Below are 12,278 nucleotides of genomic sequence, written 5' to 3' on the forward strand. Positions count from 1 at the left end.
GGCGGCCAATGGGCCTGTATGTCTCTGCCGGCTGCCGCCGCGGGCCTACCTACTTCTGCTTGTCACTGCTGCCGGGCCAATCCACCTCTGCGAACTGCCACGGGGCCTGTATGTCTCTGCCAGTTGCCGCTGGGCCTGTATGTCCCTGTCGGCCGCTGCCATCAGGCCCTTCCACCTCCGCAAGTCGCCGACCTGCGTCCGCCTGTCTCCACCGCGTGGCCTGTCCACCTCTGTGGGCTGCCGCCGGGCCTGAATGTCTCTGTCGGCCGCCGCCGCTGGTCCTGTCCACCTCCGTCTGCTTATCTCTGCCACAGGGCCTGTCCACCTCTGTGGGCCGCTGCTGGGCCTAAATCTGTCTTTGGATTCTTAACCTTCCTGTTTTTCACCTCCCAAGTGCTGGGATTTCAGATTGGCTCCAAGTACCCAGCTAAAATGCCTGGTTGTAGGACATCAAGGTAGTTATGTATTTTTTTTCTTTCTTTCTCCTTCCTTTCTTCCTTCCTTCCTTCCTTCCTTCCTTCCTTCCTTCCTTCCTTCCTTCCTTCCTTTCTCCCTCCCTCCCTCCCTCCCCCCTCCCTTCTCCCTTCCTTTTTCTTTTTCCTTTTGTTTGTTGGTTTTCTCAAGACAAGGTTTCTCTGCAGAGCCCTGGCTGTCCTGGAACTCACTCTGTAGACCAGGCTGGCCTTGAACTCACACAGATCCACCTGCCTCTTCCTCCCAAATGCTGGGATTAAAGGCATGTACCCAGCATGTTTCCTTATCCTATAGGACAAACAAGTTTTCAGTATGATAGTAACACTATCATCACTAATGTGATTACTTAAATAGGACTTAATTAATGTGCATCTTACTTTATTTTTTGGCAAAATTACTATCTTACACTGACTGCAGCTCATATGTAGACCAGGCTAGCCTTCAACTCATGACAGTCCTCCTGCCTCTGCCTCCTGAGTTGGCAGAGATTACACTCATATCCTACCATGAGCAGCCTATTTTTAAGCCATTTAAAATAATCCTTTTACTAAGTCTGCCAGAACATGTGCCAAGGATGGAGTCCCATGAGGAGAATCTGAGTGCTTGTGAGAAAACTCCAAGAAAACAAAAAAGGGTCTCATAACCTCAGTTTCTTCAAAAACACAGAATTGTTCTTGGAATGGGCTTTTGGCCCCTCCCAGGCGCCCTGGATAGGGGTGAGTGAACTCCAGATTATTCATTACAGCTGGCTATAGCAGTGGATCTCACCCTTCCTAATGCTGTGACCCTTTAATACAATTCCTCATTGTTTGTGACTCACCCAACCATAACATTATTTTCACTGCTACTTTCTAACCTTGATTTTGATACTGTTCTGAATCATAAGGTAAATGTCTGTGTTTTCCATGGTCTTAGCCGACCCCTGTGAAAGGGTCATTTGACCGTCAAGCGTTGTGACTCACAGGTTGAGAACCACTGGGCTGTGTTATTTGTTTATCTTCCTCTATGGAAAAACATGTTTTGTTTTTTTGCCACGTGTGCTTGTCTACCATGTGCGACTTGCCCTTGTGATTGTACAGTTTACTCACGTGAGTCCTCTTAACACTCACTCGAGTATAAATTGTCTGATGCTCTGAATAAAGTTGAATATTGCATAAGACTTTCGTCCTTCTCATTTATCCGCTCCATTCTCCCAGGTCACACTGCCGTTCTAGAGCAGTAAACAAAGTCCATCTTTAAGAAATTGAAATGGAATCATTCTTAATCCTTTCTTCTTTTAGTTCCCAGTATATATATCTTCCATATATTGAGACAGTAAGTTTATATATTTATGTAAGTTTTGCACCTATCAGCATTTTATTTATTTAAGATTCATTTTTATTTATCTCTGTGTGACTGTATCTGTGTGTGTCAAGTGTATGTAGGTTGTCTCAGAAGCCAGAAGAGGGCATCACATCTCCTAGAACTGGAGTTCCAGGTGGTTGTGAGCTATCCAGTGCTGGGATCGAACTCAGATCCTTTGTAAGAGGCCCCAAGAGCTCTTAACCACTGAGCCATCTTTCCAGCTCCTGTAAATACCTTTAGGTAGAAAATTATAGGCTGTTAAATGGCTTGGAAGGATAAGGCACTTGCTGCCCAGCCAGATGACCTGCGTTTTACCCCCAGGGCACCCGTGATCGAGGGAGGGAACTGACTCCCCAAAGTTGTTCTCTGATTACCACGTGAATGTCATGGCACTCTTAGGCCCACATACATATGTATACACAAATGAAATAAATATACTTTTTTTAAAAAAACATACAATTATAATAGATACAACTTGAGCTTTACCCTTCTCCCTCAACGAAGAAAGCCCAGCATTTTGACAGCTCTACTTGTCATCTTATGATTCCTTTATTTAATAACCTTTACTTCTTGTTCTAGACACAAGAGATGGTAGGCCCAAAAAGTTTTTTTAAATTTAATTTTAATTTAATTCATATACCTACTGTGCCATGGAGTGTTATATACTTAGTAGGTAATCAGTATTTGCTTAGTTAAATTGAAATTTTATTATATTGTTAGCTAAATGAAATGTTAGTTTGCAGTAAGTGGCAGCATTCACTAAGTCAACTGGAAATATATTAACAATAATTAATATCCAGCCAGGAATTTAGAATCAGGTACCATGTATGGTAATATATGTCTATAATCCCAGCACTTGGGGACCTGGGGTAGAAGTATCAAGAGTTCAAGTCCTGGGATAGATAGTGAGACCCTGTCTCAAAACACATTGCAAAAAAGAAATCACAATTAAGAATAGTTGATTCTGCCGGGCAGTGGTGGTGCACGACTTTAATTCCAGCACTCGGGAGCCAGAGGTAGGCAGATCTCTGGGAGTTTGAGGCCAGCCTGGGCTACAGAGTGAGTTCCAGGACAGGCTCTTGTCTTGAAAAACCAAAAAAAGAAAAAAAAGAAAAAGAAAAATAGTTGATTCTTCTTTTCTCTTCTCTTCCTTTTCTGTAAATGGCTCTGAGTAACAATACTCATCTTCTATTAACTCATTGTATCATTAAAAGCTATGTTACTGCGATTCAAATTTGGGAGGAATAGAGGAACATGACAGGGAAAGAAAGCTTGAGGTTATTTTTAAAACTGGGTAAGATGTAAAGACTTGAGACTTAAATTCACATAAATAAATATTAGTTCTGAGCCCAAGAGCTCAAACTAGAAAACAAATAAACACCTATTCATACCATAATCTACTGAATCATAAGAAACATGGTGGAAAGTAGTTTCCCCTGCTGGCATGCAAAAGGATGCATACTAATAAACAGTGGGTGGTTGTGTCTGTAGTCTGTCTCCATTAATAAAGTCTGAACATACAGAATTTAAAAAGGAAGATGAGTTAACAGTTAACTGTGAATTAAAGCTACTGGCCATATCATATAAATCATTTTAGACAAATTTAAACTCAAGGGGTCTACCCTAAATTCCAGTGCCATATAAAACTACTCAGTGCATCATGAACACAGCACATCTCTGCATATAAGATTAATAGAGAAGAATTGACTTCTTAGGGTTAGGGCACAGATTCAGTTGGATGTCAAATTTAAAGATGTATGTTTCCTCCCAAGAGCAATATCTAATTGTTTATCAAATTTTATTTCCTCTAGACCACTGCTAAATGGAGCTAGAATATAATTATAATATCTCAGTGATTCTATTTATAGAATTCAGTCTCTTCACTGTAACAGTAAAAATTATGTAAATCAGCATACATTTAAAGCAGTGTACATGTATCATTTATATAGAAATTACTGGAATAATAGGAAGTCACATCAAGAAAATTGTATTTCAGAATTCTTTCTTCTCAAAATTTTCTGGATCTTTTTATTGAGCTGCTTTTACAACCTGCTTAAAAGCTTGGGATCTGAAACCAGTACCTGGGTTTGGATCCCAGCCACACTTGATGACCTTTGGGCAAGGTATTTTGATTTTCTGAAGTTTCTTTGCCTATAGATTGGGACTGGTCATTGACTTGGCCCATAGGGGTATTGTGAGGATCAAATGAATTAACATCTACAAAATGCTTGGAGGGCCTGCACAGAAATACTGTGTGAATGTTTGCCATTATTATTATGACAGTTATAGTTAAAACTATCAGCAATTACTGCTAAGAATGCAAATAGTAACATTGTTGTGTGGAAATATTTTATTATCTGTTTCATTAGAAAATTGTGATGTGGCTTAAACATGCTGGAGTCAAATGTTTTCCCAGGAAAACACATTCAAATGAACACTAAGATTTATAAGGAAAAGTTGTTTTATATTGATCTATTTTCTCCAACAAATATCTGGTTTCATGCTGTTTGTAAAAGAGTATGCTACGGACTGTGGGAATGGTAGTATGACTCACATCTGGTTGTTGATGACAGTTGTCTAAGAGAGGATAAATAATCACAGGTCACTGAGGTGGAAGGCAAGCGATGTAGTTAAAATGTTGATAGGAATGAGGAAACTTCCGGAAGGTGCTTGTATTGAATTATAGCTTGAAGGCTGAGCAAGACTTTCACCCGCAGAGAAATGAGAACTATGCTGTATATAAAGGACAGGTGTGTTTTGCTTGGAGCCTGCTGTTCATGCAAGAGGAATAGAGTTACATCATGGTAAGAACACAGAAGACAAGAGGAGACTGACATGAGAGGTTCCTTTCTCAGCCCTCATCATCTCATCAGTGGGATGTCTTTCTTCCTTTGTTCCTTTCTTTTTTCTGTGATGAAGTCTTGCAGTGTTGCCCATGCTGTGACTCCTGGGGTCATGTAATCCTCTTGCCTTTCAGCCTCCCATAGGGCTGGGCTATAGGTACACAGCCCTGCCCTCAGCTAACATGTGCTTTTAAAAACAACTTTTAGATTTATTTTATTTCATGTGTATAAGTGTTTTGTCTGCATGTGTGTCTGTGCACTGTGTGTGTGTGTGTGTGTGCACCATGTGTGTGTGTGTGTGTGTGTGCACCATGTGTGTGTGGTACCTGTGGAAGTCAGAAGAAGGCATCAGATACCCTGGAACTAGAGTTACAGTTGGTTGTGAGGCACTGGGAATCAAATCTGGGTCCTCTGCAAGAACAAGTACTCAACTGCTGAGCCATATCCGGCCCCTTATCTGTCTGTCTGTCTACCTGCCTACCTATCATCTATCATCCATCATCCATCCATCATCCATCCATCCATCCATCCATCCATCCATCCATCCATCCATCCATCCATCTATTAATTATTTTGAGACAAGTTCTCATTCTAGGGCCAAGGCAGAACTAGACTTGATGATCCTTCTGCATCAACCTCCTGAGTGCTAGGATCACAGCTGTGTGTTGCCATCCTTGGCAGGTTTTGCACCCTCCACCCCCACACACACTTTTTTTTAAAGCAAGGTAAAACATAAAAACATAAAATTAACCATTCCGATACAATTTAATGACATTTAGTATGTTCATAATGTTATATTGTCACTGTTTTCAAAACATTTTCTATAGGTGGATTTTTCTTTGGGCAGCTAGCTCCATCCCAAAAAATGACATGGAGACTTATTATTAATTATGAAAGCTCAGCCTATAACTTAGGCTTGTCCCACTAGCTCTTATAACTTAAATTGACGCATTTCTATTCATGTACATGTTGCCAGGTGACTCACTTGTGGTTTTACCTCTCATTCTGCATGTCTGTTCCCTTTGCGTCCGCTGGCAACTCCTCCTTTCTCCTTCCCAGCATCCTCTCTGTTCCTGGAAATCCTGCCTAGCTATTGCCCATTCACCTTTTTATTAAACCAATCAGAGTGACACATCTTCACAGTATACAAAAAGATTATTCTACAACATTTCCTCCTTTTTGTCTAAATAAAAAGGAAAAGTTTTAAATCTACCATAGTAAAACTGTATATACAGTAAGAAACAGTTATCAGGTAAGAATTACATTTACAAAATCCAGTCCATTTGTATTTAACCAATTCAGAGAAAGTACAGTATTATGTATACTATCTTGGTGAGGCAAAAGTTTTGTACCTAATTTACTTTTTTTGGGGGGAGGGGCTGTTTTTTGAGACAGGGTTTAGCTCTAGCTGGCCTGGAATTCACTCCTAGACCAGGCTTGCCTGGAACTCTCAGAGATCCACCTGCCTCTGCCTCCCAAGTGCTTGGATTAAAGGTGTGCACCACCACTGTCTGGCCCTAATTTACATTTTTGGGTTTTTGTTTTGTTTTGTTTTGTTTTGTTTTGTTTTTTGTTTTTTGAGACAGGGTTTCTCTGTGTAGTTTTGGTGGCTGTTCTGGATTTCGCTCTGCAGACCAGGCTGGCCTCGAACTCACAGAGATCCACCTGGCTCTGTCTCCCCAGGGCTGGAATTAAAGGCGTGTGCCACTGCCACCCGGCCAGTTTACTTTTTAATCATAGCTTTTATTACCAACCTCAAAATATCTTTTTTGACTGTAAAACATTTTCTTAGATAAACAACTTAAGCTATTATGTCTCTCAGCCTTATACACTTTACATCTTTTTTGTAAGTTTTTTTTTTTAATTTGGTAACAAAACTGTAACTAGAACTATCTTGTCTTCAACTCCATCAGAGACCTGAGAGGCATAAAACATTTCTTGAGTAAACAGGAAGTGCAGAGCAAACAACTTTCAATACTATAGAAACCACAGAGACAGCTGGCTGCCTGGACAGTCACCCCAAGGTTCCTCTGCAACGTTGGGGCATCCATCTTTGGCCTACAGGCCTAGAATATCTAACAGATACACATCTAAAATCTTTACACTCTATAATGTAAATAACTAAAATTCTTGTTTAAAGAATAGGATAGACTACACTAAATTTAGTAGGACTTACAAAGAACTGTATCCCACAGGACTATTCAGTGAAATATGTCATTTAAAAGCCAGGACTGAGTAAGGTAAAAGCCTCTCATGGGATCAAATGTGGACACTGCACATTTAAGAACTTATTTTATATGGAAAATGCATTAGACCTTGACAGTGCATTCAAAGGAATTACATAAATTATACTATGTGAACTCATTGTCATTTTAAATCTTTTCTTATTCTCCTTTCTAAATGATATCCTGTATCCACACTCACATTTGTTCATTTACTTACATGTATACATTTCATGACAGAAACCTCATCTGAAGAACATGCAGCTTTTTGTTTCTGAGATTGGATGACCTTGCTTAATATTCCTGCCAATTTCATGATTTCATTTTTCTTTAGAGCTGAATAATATTCAGTTTCATATAGGTATCAAGTTTTCATTGTCCATTCGTCTGTTGATGGATAACTAGGTGGATTCCATTCCTTGCTGGAGTAAATATGGGGGCAGTGAACACAGGGTGCAATGTCTCTGTGGTAGAGTATGGAATTCTCCGTGTGTATGCCGGGGATGACAGAGCTGGGTCCTATGGTAAGTTTTTGAACGTCCTTGAAACTTATTTCCACCATGGCTGTATGATTTTGTATTCCGATCAGCATTCCTCCTCTACATCCCAAACATCCCCTCTTCTGCATTCATGTGCTCAATCTGGATCTACACATAAGAGAAACCCCGAGTCTACTCCTATTACCCCCTTGTTCTCCCCCACTCCCTCTCCACTCCCTCTCTTTAGCTCCCCACCCCCTTCCACTTTTATGTCCTATGTATTATAGACTCCGATCTTCAGAGGTGGCTCAGCTGGTAAAAGCATTTGCCATTAAGGCTGAAGACCTGAGCTCCATCCCCCAAGACTCACGTGGCCGAAGGAGAGAACTGCTTCCTTCTGTGGTCCTCTGACCTCCACACATGGCGCGCGCGCACGCACACACACACACACACACACACACACACACACACACACACACACACACACACAAAACAAAAAAATAAAGGTAAGGGATTCTACACGTGGGAGAACCCGCTCGTGTTCATGGCCTTCCTAGGCTTAGTTAGGTTCACATCCTTGTTTCCTCCTCATTCAATTCAATTGAGTCACAGCACGTGACTTCAGGACACTTAGGGTGGCCTGTATCCATTTCTCCCCTTCCCGCCTTTGTGCCACTGAGATCACACCTTCTACTTAGTATCTGCTATGAAGTCCACATAGTCACTGTTAATTTAAAACAGTTGTTGTCTTTTAAGGGAATTTCATTTTTTTTTAAATAACATATACTTATCTCTTTTGCTATTCTTCCTAGTGATTTTCATTCCTGGATAGATATGCGTTTCCAGAAGTCTGGGCTCATTTTCTTTGTCTGAAGGGATTTCTTGAACTTTCCTGCGTGAGTCTGTTGGCTATGAATTTTTTCAGCTTTTATGTCTCTGTGTTCATGGAACGTGTGAGATTTGAGTTTGGCTTTCTTCAGATTTTGGGCAGGGTCCAGCACCGTCGCTGTAAATGTCTCTGGTCCCCATGTCGTCTTGTGCAGGGGATCTAATTGTAGATATCCCCTCTTTAATCTTCTTTTCTTAATTTCAATTCCTTTTTCTCCACGTAGTTCATTTTAGGAAGTGTCTCCTCTCTAAGTACCTGCTAATCCAAGTCACTGCTATTTGCCCTGTTTCCATTCTAAAAGTTAGATGCTGAAATGTATTCCTTCCTTCTTTCTACTGAAAATTTTATCTCTGTTACCTTTATAAACTGTCTTAATATCCTATTCCGTTAATTCTAACATCTGTGCCAGCATGGCTCTGTGTCAGTGACTGACTTTTCTCATCATCGTGAGTTATACTTTTGTTTCTTTTGCATGTCTTATAATACTGGATGTCAGATATTTAATATTAACTATTGAATGTCGGCTATTGTAAATTTTGTTTTTGTGTGTGCTAGCTATTTATATCTTCATATAATTGTGCTTGAATTTAGTGGGCTATGGAGGTGAACAATGGAAGGTAGCTTGTTCTTTCACACCATACTACTATGATTTGTTTTTTTTTTTTTTTTTTTGTTTTTTTTTTTTTGTTTTTCAAGACAGGGTTTCTCTGTGTAGCTTTGGTGCCTGTCCTGGATCTCGCTCTGTATCCCAGGCTGGCCTCGAACTCACAGAGATCCGCCTGCCTCTGCCTCCCGAGTGTTGGGATTAAAGGCGTGTACCACCACTGCCCGGCCTATGATTTGTTTTTTAAAAATTAGAACCAAACAGCATTTAGGTCAGGACTAACTCCTCCCTAGAACTAAAGCAAGACTGTTCCGAGTCTCTGCCCAGCTGAGCAGGAAGGTTTCTAGGTGGCCGACAGAGCCGCCACTGTTCCTGGCTCTCTGAGTGTCCACTATGTCTGTGATGCTTTCAGTTGCTGTGTTCAGTCCGGGCCCTCAGTCTCCTCACACGTGTATCATCGGTACTGTGAAGTTCTCCAGGACCTCTGGGGCTCTCTGTGCAGTTAACTGGCTCTCGTGCTTTGTCCTGTGAGCTCCACATTCTCCCCAACTGATGCTTCTACTTCCTCGACTCCAGGAGTGTGCTTGAATGTCCCTACTGGCCTGTGAGGTTTCGGAGCTCAGTAAGCTGGTGTAAACCCTGCTTGGTTTTCTTCTCTGAAGGACTGGGTGCCTTCATTGCCTGATATTAGCATCTTGGAAACTATTAGTTTAGATATATTATCTGGTCTTTTTCTGGTTGGCTCATGCAGGAGGGGCAACCTGGTCCTTGTTACCCTATAGTAGCTAGATTCAGAAGCTCCCAAAGCTCCACTTTTAAGGGCCACCTTGCATTTTGATAAGAGGAAAAATTCTAGGGTTTGTGCCTCATAGCACTTCTACACTCACGCTCTAAACGAAGGTGACTGCTGTTAGGTTTGCTTGTTGAATACTTCTTCAACCTCCAGAACATTGTAACAGTTTGTTGTTAATAGTGATTTATAGATTATTTGGCATCCTTCAGAGCCCAGGAGACTCCTTGTAAAATCCCAGTGACATTTTCAAAGCACAGGGGGCCACTGACAGGTTGCAAACCAGTTTTCACTCTTGCTTGGGAGCTGGCTCCACTTCTGTTGTGTGGGTGAGACTGCAGTTAAGCAAATGTACTAACCACCGTAACAGTGTGTAGTGCTTCCTAAAAGGGGAACTGTAAATTGAACGTTCATCTCTGGAATGGTCAAAACCGTCCTGGTCCAACTCTGAGACGTCTTATGTGATTTGTACTTTAGCCTTGAGGATTTCGTTGAAATTGAAAGAGGAAGCCATCAGTATCTTACTTGCATGGGGGAATAAAAAGATCAGAAGTTGAATTACAGCAAGGGAAACAAGAGCTTGGAGAATGTTGACAATAAACACAGACTGACCCACACTTTTTAAGAATCTCTCATGGCTACGTCACTTGTTCGGGTAATGGAGAGAAAGAGTTATCCACTCTTTCCTTCTTTGCTGGGTGAGCTGCACACCTTTAATCCCAGCACTCGGGAGGCAGAGGCAGGCAGATCTCTGAATTTGAGACCAGCCTGGTTCCAGGACAGCCAGGGTTATGTAGAGAGACCCTGTCTCAAAACAAACAAACACTAAAGAAAACCCAAGCTGTTTTCCTTTTTTGTGCTCTGGTCATCGGATCCAGGGCATTGCACGCTACCACTGAGGTCTATATATATCCATAGCTCCTGCTTTTTATTTTTTTTTAATTATCTCCATGAATCTCAAGGATTTAGTCTTCAAAACAAGTCCGATTTACTAACTACCTATCGTCTCAATTTTACATGAGCCAAGCACATAATATTGCCACTCTTAGCTTTTGGTTAGTGTGATATGGCTAGTGTTTCAGTATCATACTATTATGATTAATAATGAAAACTAGATAATCTTGTTGCTGGTAACTTGAAAAGCCGAATTGTAGTTGGATATCGAATTTTAGTTAGGTTTCTTGAGATATTGAAAACCAGATTTTTTGCCTGAATGTTCTGGGGTCTGGGGACATGGTGGTTTTGGAGATAATCATTCTGAGTAGCAGAACAGTAAAAGGCAGCTCAGCTAAGTACCATGTTGAAAACCATAGCAGTTATCATCCTAGGCCTGTGAGCTAGGTAATTGTATCAGGACAAAGAAGAGGCTGCTCCGGGCGGAGACAGCGTAGGACTGTTAGCTACGTGCTGTGGGTGTCATCAAGGAACCAGTCGTCAGTGACTGATGGATATACAAGAGGAAAGCTGGGGGGTCGCTAGAAAGTCCATTAGGGTCAGAGTGAAGACCCTGAGTTCTCTGAATTTGTACTTTTTTCAAAGATGGCAGTAAAAATCAGGGAAAGTCATTGAAGAGACTCAGAGCCGGGTAAAGTCGAGGATCCAGGGACCTCTGTGGAGAAGATGGGACAAAGGTTTGCTCTTGGACAAGTGTGTCATTGTTATTATTACACACAGGAAATTCGGGAAACAGCCTGAATGGAGCGATGCCATGCCATAGATCCCGGAAGCAAACAGGTTTGGTTTGAGTGTGTTTTTAAGTCTCACTTATGTTATGAACACTGATGGTCCATTCCTTCTGTTCCTTCATAGAGTTGGGCCTAGGAGGACAAACTCTGGAAGCTCATTTAGACAGTATGAGGCCACCTTCATTTTACTGATATGTAAATTGAGGGCTTTGTATTTTGTGACTTCCCTGTAGGACGCTGAGTGTGGCTGGCCTCTTGCATTCATTTCTGAAGTCCTCTACACAGTAGGGGTTACTGTGTGTCAGTTTCTACTTTTTTGGTAAAGTGAGTCCCATTTTCCCTGCTTTTTTTTTTTTTTTAATTGCTATCAATCAAATGAATTGATTCATGTCATTTTCAAACTTAGATAGATGCTTTCATAGTTAAAACAGTTCAAGGACCCTTGCTTTCTTCTTTCCATATATCTAATCATAAAACCCAGAAGCAACACATTATAGACATTCATGTCCAAAAAAAAAAGAGAGAGAAAGAAAGAAAGGAAAGACCTGGGGGAGGAGCACTGGGCTCGCCTTGCTTGCAGGAGGCCCTAGATTCTGAAAAATAAATGCAACTTACAGATCCTAATTGGCGTTTACTTTGCCGATCTAGACCTGAGCCACACTTACTGCATAAAAGGAGTGTTCATTCCAGTGAGCCCAGCAAGAGAGGCTGTTTTTACAGCCAGAGCAGCCCTGAAAAAGGGGAATCGTAGAAAAGGGGGTTCATTATTAGTAAAGTTGCTTTCCTAATACGGTAGGGACAGGGAAGCCGAAAACAGAAAAGTAACTGATTGGTCAACAGCAGGTCACAACTAAAGGTTTAAATGAAGGATTCTTGGCCTATTCAGAAAAAGTCTGTATCTTTCATTTTCCTGTCGGAGGAGGTAATTTTAGTGCCGTAGGACTTCAG

General features: G+C 41.3%; 1 protein-coding gene across 1 annotated transcript in view; it reads left to right on the plus strand.

Moving 5' to 3' along the window:
* The window catches only part of Sgk3 (serum/glucocorticoid regulated kinase family member 3), a 126,778-nt gene that overhangs the window by 46,283 nt on the left and 68,217 nt on the right, over positions 1–12,278 (plus strand). The gene's annotated exons all lie outside the window — the stretch shown is intronic.

Source organism: Peromyscus maniculatus, chromosome 2 (genome assembly GCF_049852395.1).
Source record: "Peromyscus maniculatus bairdii isolate BWxNUB_F1_BW_parent chromosome 2, HU_Pman_BW_mat_3.1, whole genome shotgun sequence".
Taxonomy (NCBI): domain Eukaryota; kingdom Metazoa; phylum Chordata; class Mammalia; order Rodentia; family Cricetidae; genus Peromyscus; species Peromyscus maniculatus.